The following is a 14,782-nucleotide window of genomic DNA, read 5'->3' on the forward strand; positions in this document are numbered from 1 at the left end:
CTTGCAATAGGCCCATAACCTCTGGCTGAGTTACTGAAGTCCTCAACTCTCAATTTAAAGATTTCAAAAGTTATAGAGAATCCATCATTTACTCTACTTCAGACAAACAAGTGACCGGTGCCCCATACTGCAGAGCAAGGCAAAAAAACTTCCAGGGTCTCTGCCAATCTGACCTGGGGAAAAATTCCTTCCTGAAACCCAATATGGCGATCAGTTAGACTCTGAGCATATAGGTGAGACCCACCAGCCTCATCATTACTTCTTATTTTTAGTGAAAAGTCTGAGCATTTGTGATAATTTGAGCGTATACGATATTGTAGTGTGGGCATTAGAGTAGCAAACTGTTTTTGTTATTACTTATTTGTATTGTGGTAGCCCCTAGTGATGTCAGCTGAGATGGGGCCCCATTGTGTTAGATTGTAAAATCTGTAGGGCAGTGACTAGTAAAGTACCTAAGGCCCCTATGTAGGAAAACACTTATATAGACAAGACATTATTTTTTAACACTCAGGGTTGGCAGTACTGCCTATGTATTTATAATTTAGACTGTGTTCAATTTCTACCTAATAAAATTTTATGATTGTTTTTATCCCTCCAAATATCTCAATTTTGTTATATTTTCCCAAGTTAACACATAAAGCCCATGTATTTCAGTCCATTTCTGGTGGTGTGATTTTGTTTGGAGACTGTAACATTATCTGGAGTCACTAGATGGCACTATGCATACAGATGATCTTGTATGAGTGATCGTGTGACCGGGTCATTAGCAAAACTAGACAATCTATCTCTGTGTTGTTTAGTGGAAGTCTTGAATTTGCGGACTGCTCCAGCAGAGTCGATAAATCATTTATATCTATGCTGAAAAGGCTTAGGCTCAGATTACATCCATGTGTTTATTCCCCTCTCTTGCCTGAGGGCTGTTTGCAAATTGTTTATTTTTCTTCAGTATTAGATAGGTTGGTAGATTGATACAGTGTCATGTTTTCTCACTAATTCCAGTTAGTGTCAATTTAAGAGTCAATCCTGGGTGCCAGACTGAATCAAAAGATTTTTAAAAAGTTATATAAAGCAGAAAACTCTCATCCCCTTTTATTTTTTATATGTTTGTTGATCATCTGCTGGGTAAAATGCAGTCAGTGGCTTAATACAGCTTGGCTTTTTATTATTACATTGTTATTGGCCAAACTCAAATGTATTATTGTTTCATTCAGAACAGTTGATGATGTTGTTGGTAATATAACGACCTCCGAGATTGTCTGAGTTGAGGGTCTCTCTCTGCTTTTGGAGTGATTAGTCCATCTGATCTTTTCTGAGGAAGTGTCAACATTGGGAAGGTCGGGCTAAAAATTTTAAAGGCTTTCTAAATTATTTCTATGCTGTGTTTTAGTATAAACTTGAGATGGAAGTAAATTTACAAAGGCAAAAATGGCAGCCGAGCACCTAGTTCCTACAGACTGCTAATGCAAGTTGGGCACCTAACTGCCATTAATGTCTTTGTAAATATTACCTATATCATCTGGTCTGTATGATTTTCTGCATTTGTGTTTCTGAAGGGTTTTCTCGAGTTTCAGTATTGTGAAAGGGGTCTCCAGAATGGTTTTGGTGGTTTTAAACTGCATCTTCAAGTGGAATCTTTTTAAAAATTATGCTCCTGTGCTCTTGAATAAGGTTTGGGGTTGGATTTCTTCATATAGATCTTGGAAGAAATTATTTTGTCCAGATTTTCCTACTGTGTATTCCTAAATTTTTTCTTTTTTATGGGGTTTAAATTCTTTACAGGTTTGCGAATAGAAATTGTTACCCAATGCGTCTTTGATTTGTGCTAAATATTTTTAAATGGGATCTATTTTTTTTATTATTCCTGTCGAAGCACTAATTAGTTGTGCTGTGCTGTGGTGAATATGAGGTATGTTAGCTTCAAGTGTTTGTTTCAGTGTTTTAAGTTGGAGAGTTCCTTTGTTTTTCCCCTTTGCTTATGACAGCCTATAACTAACCCACAGAGACCTTCCTACCAAGACTACAAAAAGAAGGATTCTGGGTGGACTCCTCCTGAAGGTCGAAACAACAGACTGGACTTCTACATAGAGTGCTTCCGCCGACATGCACGGGCTGAAATTGCGGAAAAGCAGCATCACTTGCCCCATAACCTCAGCCGTGCAGAACACAATGCCATCCACAGCCTCAGAAACAACTCTGACATCATAATCAAAAAGGCTGACAAAGGAGGTGCTGTCGTCATCATGAATAGGTTGGAATATGAACAAGAGGCTGCTAGGCAGCTCTCCAACACCACTTTCGACAAGCCTCTAATCCCACTGTGGGTTACCAAAAGAAACTACAGCATTTGCTCAAGAAACTCCCTGAAAAAGCACAAGAACAAATCCGCACAGACACACCCCTGGAACCCCGACCTGGGGTATTCTATCTGCTACCAAAGATCCATAAACCTGGAAATCCTGGACGTCCCATCATCTCAGGCATTGGCACCCTGACAGCAGGATTCTCTGCTATCTTCGAGACACCACTGACTTCCTAAGGAAACTACAATCCATCGGTGATCTTCCTGAAAACACCATCCTGGCCACTATGGATGTAGAAGCCTTCTGCACCAACATTCCACACAAAGATGGACTACAAGCCGTCAGGAACAGTATCCCCGATAATGTCATGGCAAACCTGGTGGCTGAACTTTGTGACTTGGTCCTCACCCAAAACTATTTCATGTTTGGGGACAATGTATACCTTCAAATCAGAGGCACTGTTATGGGTACCCGCATGGCCCCACAGTATGCCAACATTTTTATGGCTGATTTAGAACAACGCTTCCTCAGCTCTCGTCCCCTAATGCCCCTACTCTACTTGCACTACATTGATGACATCTTCATCATCCGGACCCATGGAAAAGAAGCCCTTGAGGAATTCCACCATGATTTCAACAATTTCCATCCCACCATCAACCTCAGCCTGGACCAGTCCACACAAGAGATCCACTTCCTGGACACTACAGTGCTAATAAGCAATGGTCACATAAACACCACCCTATACCGGAAACCTACTGACGGCTATTCCTACCTACATGCCTCCAGCTTTCACCCAGACCACACCACATGATCCATTGTCTACAGCCAAGCTCTACGATACAACTGCATTTGCTCCAACCCCTCAGACAGAGACAAACACCTACAAGATATCAAGCATTCTTACAACTACAGTGCCCATCTGCTGAAGTGAAGAAACAGATTGACAGAGCCAGAAGAGTACCCAGAAGTCACCTACTACATGACAGGCCCAACAAAGAAAATAACAGAACGCCACTAGCCGTCACCTTCAGCTCCCAACTAAAATCTCTCCAACGCATCATCAAGGATCTACAACCTATCTCGAAGGACGACCCATCACTCTCACAGATCTTTGGAGACAGGCCAGTCCTTGCTTACAGACAGCCCCCCAACCTGAAGCAAATACTCACCAGCAACCACACACCACACAACAGACCCACTAACCCAGGAACCTATCCTTGCAACAAAGCCCGATGCCAACTGTGTCCACATATCTATTCAGGGGACACCATCATAGGGCCTAATCACATCAGCCACACTATCAGAGGCTCATTCACCTACACATCTACCAAGGTGATATATGCCATCATGTGCCAGCAATGCCCCTCTGCCATGTACATTGGTCAAACTGGACAGTCTCTATGTAAAAGAATAAATGGACACAAATCAGACGTCAGGATTATAACATTAAAAAACCAGTCGGAGAACACTTCAATCTCTTTGGTCACTCGATTACAGACCTAAAAGTGGCAATTCTTCAACAAAAAAACTTCAAAAACAGACTTCAATGAGAGACTGCTGAATTGGAATTAATTTGCAAACTGGATACAATTAACTTAGGCTTGAATAGAGGCTGGGAGTGGATGGGTCATTACACAAAGTAAAACTATTTCCCCATGTTTATTTCACTCCCCCACCCCCCACTGTTCCTCAGACGTTCTTGTCAACTGCTGGAAATGGCCCCCCTTGATTATCACTACTAAAGGTCCCCCCTCCCCCCCACTGGTAATAGCTCATCTTAAGTGATCACTCTCGTTACAGTGTGTATGGTAACACCCATTGTTTCATGTTCTCTATGTATATAAATCTCCCCACTGTATTTTCCACTGAATGCATCTGATGAAGTGAGCTGTAGCTCACGAAAGCTTATGCTCAAATAAATTTGTTAGTCTCTAAGGTGCCACAAGTACTCCTTTTCTTGATATCAAACTGTTTTTCTTCTTTTTTCTTTCTGAATTTTCAGTCCTCTTTTTCTGGTTGTATGGTTAGGGATTGCTTTGGTGCTCTTTTGAGAACTCTGTGAAGGTCTTTTGCATCAATGTTTATGTCAAAAAGAAAAGGAGTACTTGTGGCACCTTAGAGACTAACCAATTTATTTGAGCATGAGCTTTCGTGAGCTACAGCTCACTTCATCGGATGTGAGCTGTAGCTCACGAAAGCTCATGCTCAAATAAATTGGTTAGTCTCTAAGGTGCCACAAGTACTCCTTTTCTTTTTGCAAATACAGACTAACACGGCTGTTACTCTGAAACCAATGTTTATGTCATTTACCTGTTGATCCTAGTGTTTGTTCAGGTTATCTATGACTAGGGTTTCAGGGCTCTTTTGTATTTTTATTTTGATTCTTGTCCCCAGACATATTTTGGGCAATCTGTATTGGTTTTGTGGTGTGTTGTTTATTGATGGTATAATTTAAGAATACCAAAGCTGGTTGGCAGTGATCTGATAAATATGGCTAATGTCTCAACACACACAGACTCCCTTTGCACACACATTTACATGCAGATTTGCATTCACATATACCTATGTGCACTCTCTCTTTTTCTTGTTCAGACACAAACTTATTCACATTAACTTCAATGAAACTGTTTACAACATTAAGAATTCCTTGTGAATAATTGTGACAGGATTGGAAACATAGGAATTGCAAGGCGGATCAGACCAGGAGTCCATCTAGTTCAGTATCCTGTCTCCAAGACTGGCCAGCACCAGATTCCTCAGAAAAAGCACCCTCGCATTAGGCAGATGTGAGATAATCTGCCCCCCACCCCACCCCATATTAGGTCTCCTAACTAAACCCTTTTCCTTAGAGATTAGTTTTCACCCCAAAGCTTAAGGGCTCATATCTCTTCCAAAGAGATATACTCGCATTAACTGAAAGCTTTGGATATTCTTGTTATCCATACAAATATTCAGCCCCTGTTTAAATCTGGCTAAATTTTTGGCCTCAACAACATTCTTTGGCAATGTGTTCCACAGTTTAATTGTGCACTATGTGAAAAAGTATTTCTTTTTGACTTGCCACTTTTTAATTAGGCCCTAACTATTGTTACCCTTTTTGAGTGCCCACCCAATAATTCTGGGTTTCATAGGTTGGCCCAGTTAAGAGGAGAAATTGATGAGGGAGTTAGGTACCTTGGTGCAGTTTTGTTTGTTTACAAAGAATGTATAAAGTCCTGTTTCCCTGAACACATGAGGAACCAAACAACAGGTGCTAATCCTCTCTTGGCAAGACCCAAAAGTCCTCTCTCTAGCTTCTCTCAGGGCCACACACTGTGCTTGTCCAGCTGTGTCTGTAGCTTCCTTTTCCTTCAGTTTCTGTATGCTTTTCTTATTGTCTTCCCCCCTCCAGTGCCAGAATCAAGCTTTGCAACCAGATGAGGTGAAAAGAAAAGGAGTACTTGTGGCACCTTAGAGACTAACACATTTATTTGAGCATTGAGATGAGGTGAAGTGGTGGTGGACTGGACAGCAAGCCCACCATGCATTCACCTGGCAGTGGCAGCTCTTGTCCCAACGCTCAGCCCCGCTCCCCACTTTGAGCGTTGCCACCTGGAGCCCGGCCACTTCTCTGGCCACATGACAGAGGGGTAACTGGGTCAATTTTGAGTGTGTGGCATTGTTGCATGGTACATGGGATTGCAGTGCCACATCGCAACACCCAGAGCAGGGAGCCAGGCCCAACCCATTGGACTGCAGGAGCTGCTATCGGATGAGTGTGGGACTGGCTTTCTCTCTAGCCCTGTGTGAAAATTTGTGTGAGACTCCTCCTTTTGTGAGGAGTATAATATGCTTGAAAAGGCACACCCCTAGCCTGCCAATTAGCTCCACCAGTATCCACCCACATTCATTCAGCCAATACTTGGTGAAGGCCTTCGCCCACATACTTCACATTTCCGAGTGGCCTTGGACGTGCCTTTGTTGTGAGTGGACACTGATATTATTTCATAAAGGAGCTTAACTGGTTTTACTATCTTAAATGACGGACATCAGTTGCACGCACCAGATTCAATGAGGTTTAGCCCAACCTATAACAGTATGTTGCTATGAGTGAAAAGAGAATAAAACAGTTGATTTTACTTTCAATGTGGTTTTCTATTATTGTTAAAGTGATGCATTTGGTTTTGGCAATTATATGTGAACACCTAATTAATTTCTTTTTCAATTTGTGTCTAAATATTTAGCCCACCGTTTTCTAAATGCATGCATCTTTGTTCTTCCCTTACCTAGTTGTTGCTTGAAACAATAACTAGGAGGAGAGGAACCTAATTGTCTGCCTTTGATCTTTAATGCCAAACATGTTAGAGAGAATTCAGGGAGGTAATTCTTATATCACCAATTGTTATAAGAAGAAAATGAGGCTTAATTTGGCGGCAATAATTCTAATTTGGATTTAGCTCTCTAAAAGAATCCAAATAAATAAATTCCTTTGTTGCAAAAACATATCAAAAAGTAGACCTGAAATGGTCAGACGGGGAAATGGGATCAGGACTCCTGGGATGCTTCTTTATATTCATATTACTTCATCCATTCCAGAACAGGTATACTTCTTGAAGAGGGGTAATGTAGGTGCTCTGACATGGTTATTTAAATGGCTTAACATGCCATATTTATGCAATTGTATTAGTTAATCCATTTTTAAATAGTTCTGCTGTGCTCTTAGCGTGAACGTGGAAGGTATAGTTTGAATAGAAAACTATCAGACTATTAACCTCAGATGATATGGGGGAGGTGAATAATATGTGAAGCATTTAGTCTTCAAAATATGCAAATCTTTGTATTATCCAAAATTCACATCACAACTCAAATTTCTTTTTACAGGTTCCCTGATTTTCCTAAAGACCTTCATATAAAACTGAGGTTTGCCTCCATTTAAAAAGGACAATGCAGAGCTGCCCATAATTTCCTGACTGTGTGCTGAGCCTGGCACCTAGCCAGCTGCAGCTGCTGAGCAGAAGGTCTCCATCAAGTTTGTTGTTTTTCTTTTTCCTGTAAGGCCCAATCCTGTGAACATTTACACTCAGGAGTAGCTTTAAGCATGTGAGTAGTTCCACTGACCTCAATGGGACTACAGTAGATCTCTATTGACAGGCCCCCTGCCTCTTCGCAATCCCACTGTGGGCCAGGTTTGTCTGTTCTTGTATCTGTGTGGTCCTAAATTCAGAAATAACAAGGAGAAAGTAATTGTATTTACCATTTAGTTGAAAGGATTACTCGGTAGGGCACTCTTTGGTAAAACTGCCAGCTGGCTCCAGTCCCCTCTGGGGTGCGTTTGTTTATTAAATCAAGAAGTGTAACAACATTAACATATTTAAGAGCAACAGCCAGTTATGTTACACTATCCTCCTTGTTCCCCTTCAAACAGCCAGCCCTTCCCCACCCCTAAGTTACAGCATTTCGCACTGTACTTCCAGATACTTCTGTGCTAATTTGTGCTCTCATAGGACGTTAACACAGTTCCTAAGAAAAATCCCTTTCATCTTTTTAATTCAACCTGGAAACCCAAAAGATGAGGCAGCTCTTTACGTGGAGATGTTTATTTTCTATGGCTTCTGGGTGGGGTAATAAAAGGGCCTTGCATAGTCTTTGTGGAGCTTACTTGCTTCAGTTCAGTCATCAAAAGTTCTGCCATAACCAGCTCTGACCCAGAACAGCCACAACAACAGGTGAAAACTTCCCAGAAGGAAGGCGCCTGGGTTTTTCACACTGCCCTGTCTTCACTCACAGGCAAGGAAATGTGCCTGTGGCTGCTGAGCTGATATTGTCTATGTTGACAGATATTACAGGCAAATAACACTTGGTGTGAAACTGAAAGGTGGGAGCCCAGCTTCCACATCAAGGCTTAGTATTGCTGCAGCTGGCATCCCTCTCTCTCTTTTCTCATAAGATGGCTCCTCCAACACTCCAGGACTAACCCCTTCTCAGGCAAGGGCGGGTCAGGCAGGGCCATGAACCTAGCTTGCACAACGCTGCTGTCCTGATTCTGGCAGCACTAGCCCTCTCACCCTCTTTGGCTGCAGCAATGTGGTCCTGCAAGAGTTTCTCTCTTTAGATCCCCTGCTGTTGTAGCCTTACTGTATTCCCTGCTCGCTGACGCTGCTTCTCCTGTCACCTCTCTACCCTATCTTGATACACCTGCTCTACTGAACAGCCTTATGACACTTTCGAAGCCACTGCTAGCTAACTCCTGTTTCCCGCGAGTGCAGCGTGCCAGAACCGTGAGACAGTCACTTGTGCATGAACACCGTAGCTCAGCACGAGTTTATTACCCACCTTTGCTTTGTTTAGGTCTGCCCTGTCCTCCAGTGATGACATAGGGATTTTTTCTGAAAAGGGATACCCTTTTGTAAGGGAGCTGCACATATCAAAGGCAGAGTCTGGCAACTGTTCTTCGTGCAGAACTGGTGGCATGTACACTCTACTGAAGTCAGCGGAGAGACTCAGTATTCACACCAGTGGTAACTGAGAGAGAAATTTGGCCCACTGAGTGGAAAGTAGTGAGGTAAAAAGTTTAGCCCAGGGAGCTGGCAGGAGTTACAGGACAAATTCATAGGTTGTGTTTTGAAGGAAGGTGTCAAAACCCACAAGGGCTTTAGATGAGATGAAACACAGTGGTAGTTCAGTGAGTGGGCTAAAACACTGTTAATCCTCGGTCAATCCCCTGCTTTCCTCTCTTCAGCCACCGATACTGGTCTGTAGTAGGGATGGGTGGACTGCTTTGATAAAAGAAGAGCCCTCCTACCCCTTTCTTCTGAACCATAATCTATTTCTAGCACTGCGCCTAGTCTCAAAAAGAGATCTGGATTGCACTGTGATGTAAAGTGCTACATCTGCAAATTGCCACAAGATGACAGTGTTTCAGAGCAATATTGAAGCATAATTTTATAGCTCCTTCCTGTTGTTTTTTCATAATGTAAAGTGAAACTATGTCATTACTGAATCCTAACTAAAATGATCTGGTACCACCAAATTATCACTAAGCAACAGTTGTCGAAATGCTTAGGTAATTAAAGCCATAATTGTGGAATTCTGAGGTAGGCTGCCTGAAATCACCATAGAAATGATTTTGCCTCTTCTTCATCTGTCCAAATTCATTGTTCTTAAATCAAGAATGTTTGCTTCTCCTTGTGGATTGCCTGTGAATGTTCCCGCTTGTGGGATGTCGGACTCTGACCCTTGGGATTTCAGGATACCAGTGCCTCTTAGAGCCGACAAACACCATTTTGCAATACTCCTTGTTTAGAGCTGAGGTTATAAAAGTGTCATGTGACCCCAGCCACCTACATTCCTTCTTTCCCAAGCCCAGCTGTGGATGTAAGGACCTTCTGTCAGTGCGTGTAGCAACTTCTGATGCACAACTCCCTTAATTTCTAGTGTATTAGGTACTTAGCTAGTTAGCAAATATTAGGTAGTTTACATGATTTGGCATTTAGTTTATTCTGGGCCTTGGGTCCTCAGAGCTTTCGGTCAGGGCTGGTCCAATCGCCAAGGAATCAGATAAGCAGGGCAGATTTAAGTACTATGGGTTGTGGGCCTTCACGTTCCCTAAGCATATTGATTGTTTGTTCAGCCTGGGGGAAGAGCGTTCCTCATATCACTGCTTGGTGCATAGAGCCTCCACACCCCAGTCCCACACAGACAGGTTGTGGAGGCTCTGGGGCTTCCTCGCCAGCAGCCTCACATGCCAGGTTGCTGGATCCAATGTCAGATCAGCCATCCGTCTCTATGAAGGGACAGAGCACTCTATCTTGGGCTTCAAAGTCAGGGACAGTCCTGAGGTCAAAGTCCACTGCAGATAGATCAGGTTCCAGGGCAGTAGTGTAGGACCCAAGTCTTCTGCAGGGGCTGAAATCTCATTGGCACCGAGAAGAGCAGCTTTAAGAAGTGAGCCTGCAAATGCTAGAATTTCACCAGTGCCATGGCTGATTTTTCACTTATTAGGAACCCATTGATGCGGGTCCATCGTTGGTGCCATTTGCCCTGCAGGTAGCTAAGAAATTGGATACTAAGGAAGCATTCACAGTGACAAAGATTTTTCAGTGCCAAAAGCCAGTGGAGGTCCTCATTTAATCCCCAGGTGTTCATCAATGCCAAGGAAATCAGTACGAGGTCCTTATTGTGACTGTCACCTCAGTTTCAAGTAATCCTCATTTCAAGGACACTTCAGTGCCTCTCCACTGCCATCAAACTAAAAAAAGTTTAAAAAAAAAAAAGGACCAAGAGATTTTTGGTATTGGAGCTCTGGGCACCATCTCAAAAGGGAGGGAGGAAGAAACGTCACTATAGGTATGTCTGTAATGCAATCCAAGGGGTGACTGCAGCTCGGGTAGACATACCTGCTCCAGCTTTGCCTGGGCTAGCATTGCTAAAAATAGCAGTGTAAATGTGGTGGTCCAGGCTTCAACACAGGCTATACAAGCCCTCTTGGAACCGTGGGTACCTACTTGCATCGCCAAAGCCTGTGCCACCGCATCTATGCTGCTATTTTTCACAGTGCTAGTGCAGGTATGTCTACCTATGCCGTGATCACAGCGTGAGTTGCAATAGAGACATACCCTGTGAGACTAGGGACGTTGTGGCTGAGATATCTACCATGGCGCCTTTGATGCTGAGGGCTCCTGCACCTCTTTTCTGCCCCAACATCTGTGTTTGGTGCAAATGTCAGAATGAATATTAGAGCTTTCTAATATTCTTTCTGAATTCAAGACTGCCTGGAAGCATGGCATCCCTTGCCTTTGCATTGCAAATGCATATGTGTACATACCAGGGACTAACTGTAGTATTTCAGCTATTGTGGTGTCTGATAGTATGCTTAAGTATCCTTTGTACAGAATCACATTCCAAGCTGCGGTTTCTCCTCTCAAATGCCAGTTACGTTTTCTCAGGCAGTTTGAAACCATGCTGCAATGCTGGGACAACTTGTTTCATTTTCAAGGCTGCTCTAACTTGACTTTGGAACTGATGATACTTGAGCCATTCATTCTTTATGCTTCAGTTCGCTGCTATGAACTGTTGAATGTAACACGAAGATCTGTCCTAGATCTATGCTTCCTATCAAATTAATATATATATCTGTATCTTTTTTGAAAACTAGGGGAGTGTTTTGCACAGAGTTTCTCTGGATATGTCCTCTAGAAGATTGTGATCTGCTTTAATAACTGATTACTGTTGACATTTTACAATCTGTGGAACGTTTCACATCCAAAAATAATAATCTTTGTGTTTGATAAATTCAATATACAGGACCAAAATCTCTGCTGGTGTAACTCCATTATCTGAGTGGCATTAAGACAGCAGAGTATTAATCTCACATTCTCCTGTGTACATTATTAAGTCTAAGGATATTCAGAAAATGACCTTGTTTTGTGATCTTTCCATCTCAAGAATTTCTTGAATCTTTCTGGGGACTGGATGAATTCTTTTGTCACTGAGTGCCCATTCCCTGCATCTCCGTGTTGCTAATTTCATTGAACCAATCAGACATTTGTTTCATTTTAATTGGTTTGGTTTGTAGCCTTTTAAAAAAAAATTAGCTGGATGTTTTCCGATCAGCAAGTCCCCTCCTGTTATTTCAACATGATGCTCTGAGATACATCTTTTCGCATAGTCCTAATAATAAGTCTTTTAAAACATTTTATTCTGTTATTCAGTACATACTAACAAACAGCCATTTTAAGGGATTTATTAGCATGGGAAGAAGAAAACTAAACAATCATAATTAATTACAAGTTGGAGAGGCCTTTGGCCTCTGATGGTCAGGAGGTGTCAAAACACTAGCTAGGGATCAGATGAGTGTGAAGGAGACCCATCCACCCCTTCCCTACTTTTGTTCCAGCCACACTCCCTCCACTGACAGCATGGTTGGGGGGAGGGTACAGAAGCTGCAACACTGTCTATATCCCACTAGAGGATTCCCCTACAAAACTGCCAGGGTCTGCTATTAATTATTATTATTTTGTTTTATCGTTCCCTTATTTGTGTGATAGTAGAATCTAAAGGGACCAACAAAGATGCTATACGAACACATAGTAAGAGACAGGTTTCAGAGTAACAGCCGTGTGAGTCTGTATTTGCAAAAAGAAAAGGAGTACTTGTGGCACCTCATCTCAGCTCACTTCATCGGATGCACAGCTGTAGCTCACGAAAGCTCATGCTCAAATAAATTGGTTAGTCTCTAAGGTGCCACAAGTCCTCCTTTTCTTTTTATAGTAAGAGACAGTTTCTGCCGAAAATTGCTTACAATCTAACTAGACAAGAAAGAAGTTTGAGAGGGGAAACAGAGGTACAGCTAGGTGAAATGACTTGGCCAGAGTCACGCAGAAGGTTAGTGGCCGAGCCAAAAACAGAATCCAGATGTCCCAAGTCACAGTCTGGTTCCCTATTCATTGGATTAGGTTGCTCAGTGTTAGCAGTGCGATACCTAAGGGGGCACAGTGCAGAAACTGGGCAAAATCTCATCACAGTTCTGTCTCATGGAAATTTAAAGCTGAATTTTCCACTTACCCAAAAGGTCAGTGAATACTCTAGATGAAAGTTGATCTTCATATATGTTCCAGCCAGAGGCGACGTGTGAGGAAGGCGGGGGGCAAGGTGGTATGCAGGGTCACGTGCCCCTCCCCCTCAATTTGCTGCTGGGTTTGTACTGAGCATACTCACACAGACTGAGCATGCTCAGTAACACTGCTAAAGCCAGCTGCCCTCACTGCGCCCCCCCACCCATCCACAGCAAGGGTCGTCTCTGGTTCCAGTATAAAATACTTCATCAATATAGAGTTAAGATTGTCACAATATGTATATTACCAAACCAAACTAATATTAGAATGCAGGGGAAATTGGGAAACACCATTCATAAATATATACATTAAAATAGGGAAATCTCAGACTTATACTTTTGAAATGCAACTTAAAGATAATTTTACATTTTGGACATTATGTGCCAGAGCCTCACCCCATCTGAGGTTCTGGCCACAGTTCTGTGGATGCAAACTTTGAACTGTTAGAACCAAGCCACTTATTAGCTAGAAGAATCCTAAGGAAATGCTAGATTGCAAGTCTACATTTCAGGAGAAGGACATTTTAGCTTCTCCTTTCTCCTAAAGTACAGATTTACTTCTGGAAAATTAACTCTCTACTCAAAGTGTAAATGGCTGAACTTTGGTGGGGATACATATTATTTTTCATATATAACAAAAGAATCTGGGCCCAGATCTTTAAAGGTCTTTAGATGTTGCTGTACTCACTGTTGCAAAAACTAACTGATTTAGGAGACTAAATCGCTCAAACGTGATTTAGGAGCTTAGGAGTCTGAGCACAGCAACACCTAAATACCTTAGAAGTCAACATCCATTGACGTCAGTGGGAATATCTTTATTGGCTTTGATGGGCATTGGATTTGGGCCTTGGTTCCCTGCTATAATTGCAAATTTCAGTGCAACCTCTAGAAAGCCTCTAGAATGAAGTAAATGAGACTTTGGCATGAGTAAAGTCTGCAGCATGAGGCCCATTATTTTCTTAAATAACTTAGAGTATGCAAAAATCCATGACTCTTCATTACCATTTGCCCTCCCCAGCTGTGTGCCTATATATTATGTCTTTTTATTTAGGTAATTTGTGCAGTACACTTTTATCAAATCATTGTTCGAATAGTACACAGTTCCTTCTGGACTTTTCTGTTGATTCTGATTACTACCACATCGACTGCATAAAAATGTTCCTTTACTGTATAATTAACTTTATCTGCTTTGCTACAATGACTTTCGCTGTTAATTACATGCACTTCAGCTCTTTCACTGCATTTCTAAGAATTTAAGAAGTGCTGATTACCCTGGCCCTGTCTATGTCCAAACTGGAGGGTTTTCACATGTGTACAATTATATCTTTTTTTCCTTGCAACATTCCTGCTGTAATTTGGATATTGATTATACCATGTACAACAGGATCTTTAAATAAACCATCTGCTTGGAATTCATTGGATTTGGCATTATTACACGAGCTGGAAGCATAATGATTGCTTGAATCACCAGGTTGCTGAATTATTAGTTTTACAATTAAGCCTTTCCACTGAGATGATCTGAAATGGAGAATGGGATTTGTGAAATATTTCAATATCTTTGTCCCTACTTTTGGTATTTTCTAGTGCTTGATTTAGGTTAGCAAGCTCACATGCCTCTACTCTGATTTCATGGAACAGTGTAACCACCTTTGCCCTCTGAATATTTTTTCCTTACAGTTTGCTGCTTTATTCTAGATATCATTGAAACTGTTGTACCATATTTCCAGTTCTCTGCAACCAGGTTCCCTTCTGAGCTCAAGTACTCTGAGGGCTTAATTTGTTTCACTGTTCTCTTTGCAAAGAGTAAGTCCTTTTCATATCATGTAATAAGAAAGGCTCCCAGCAAAGAAGTGTTACATAAACTCTCCTTAGGCCTGATCCCTTATCAAAT

Source organism: Natator depressus, chromosome 7, assembly GCF_965152275.1.
Source record: "Natator depressus isolate rNatDep1 chromosome 7, rNatDep2.hap1, whole genome shotgun sequence".
Classification (NCBI taxonomy): domain Eukaryota; kingdom Metazoa; phylum Chordata; order Testudines; family Cheloniidae; genus Natator; species Natator depressus.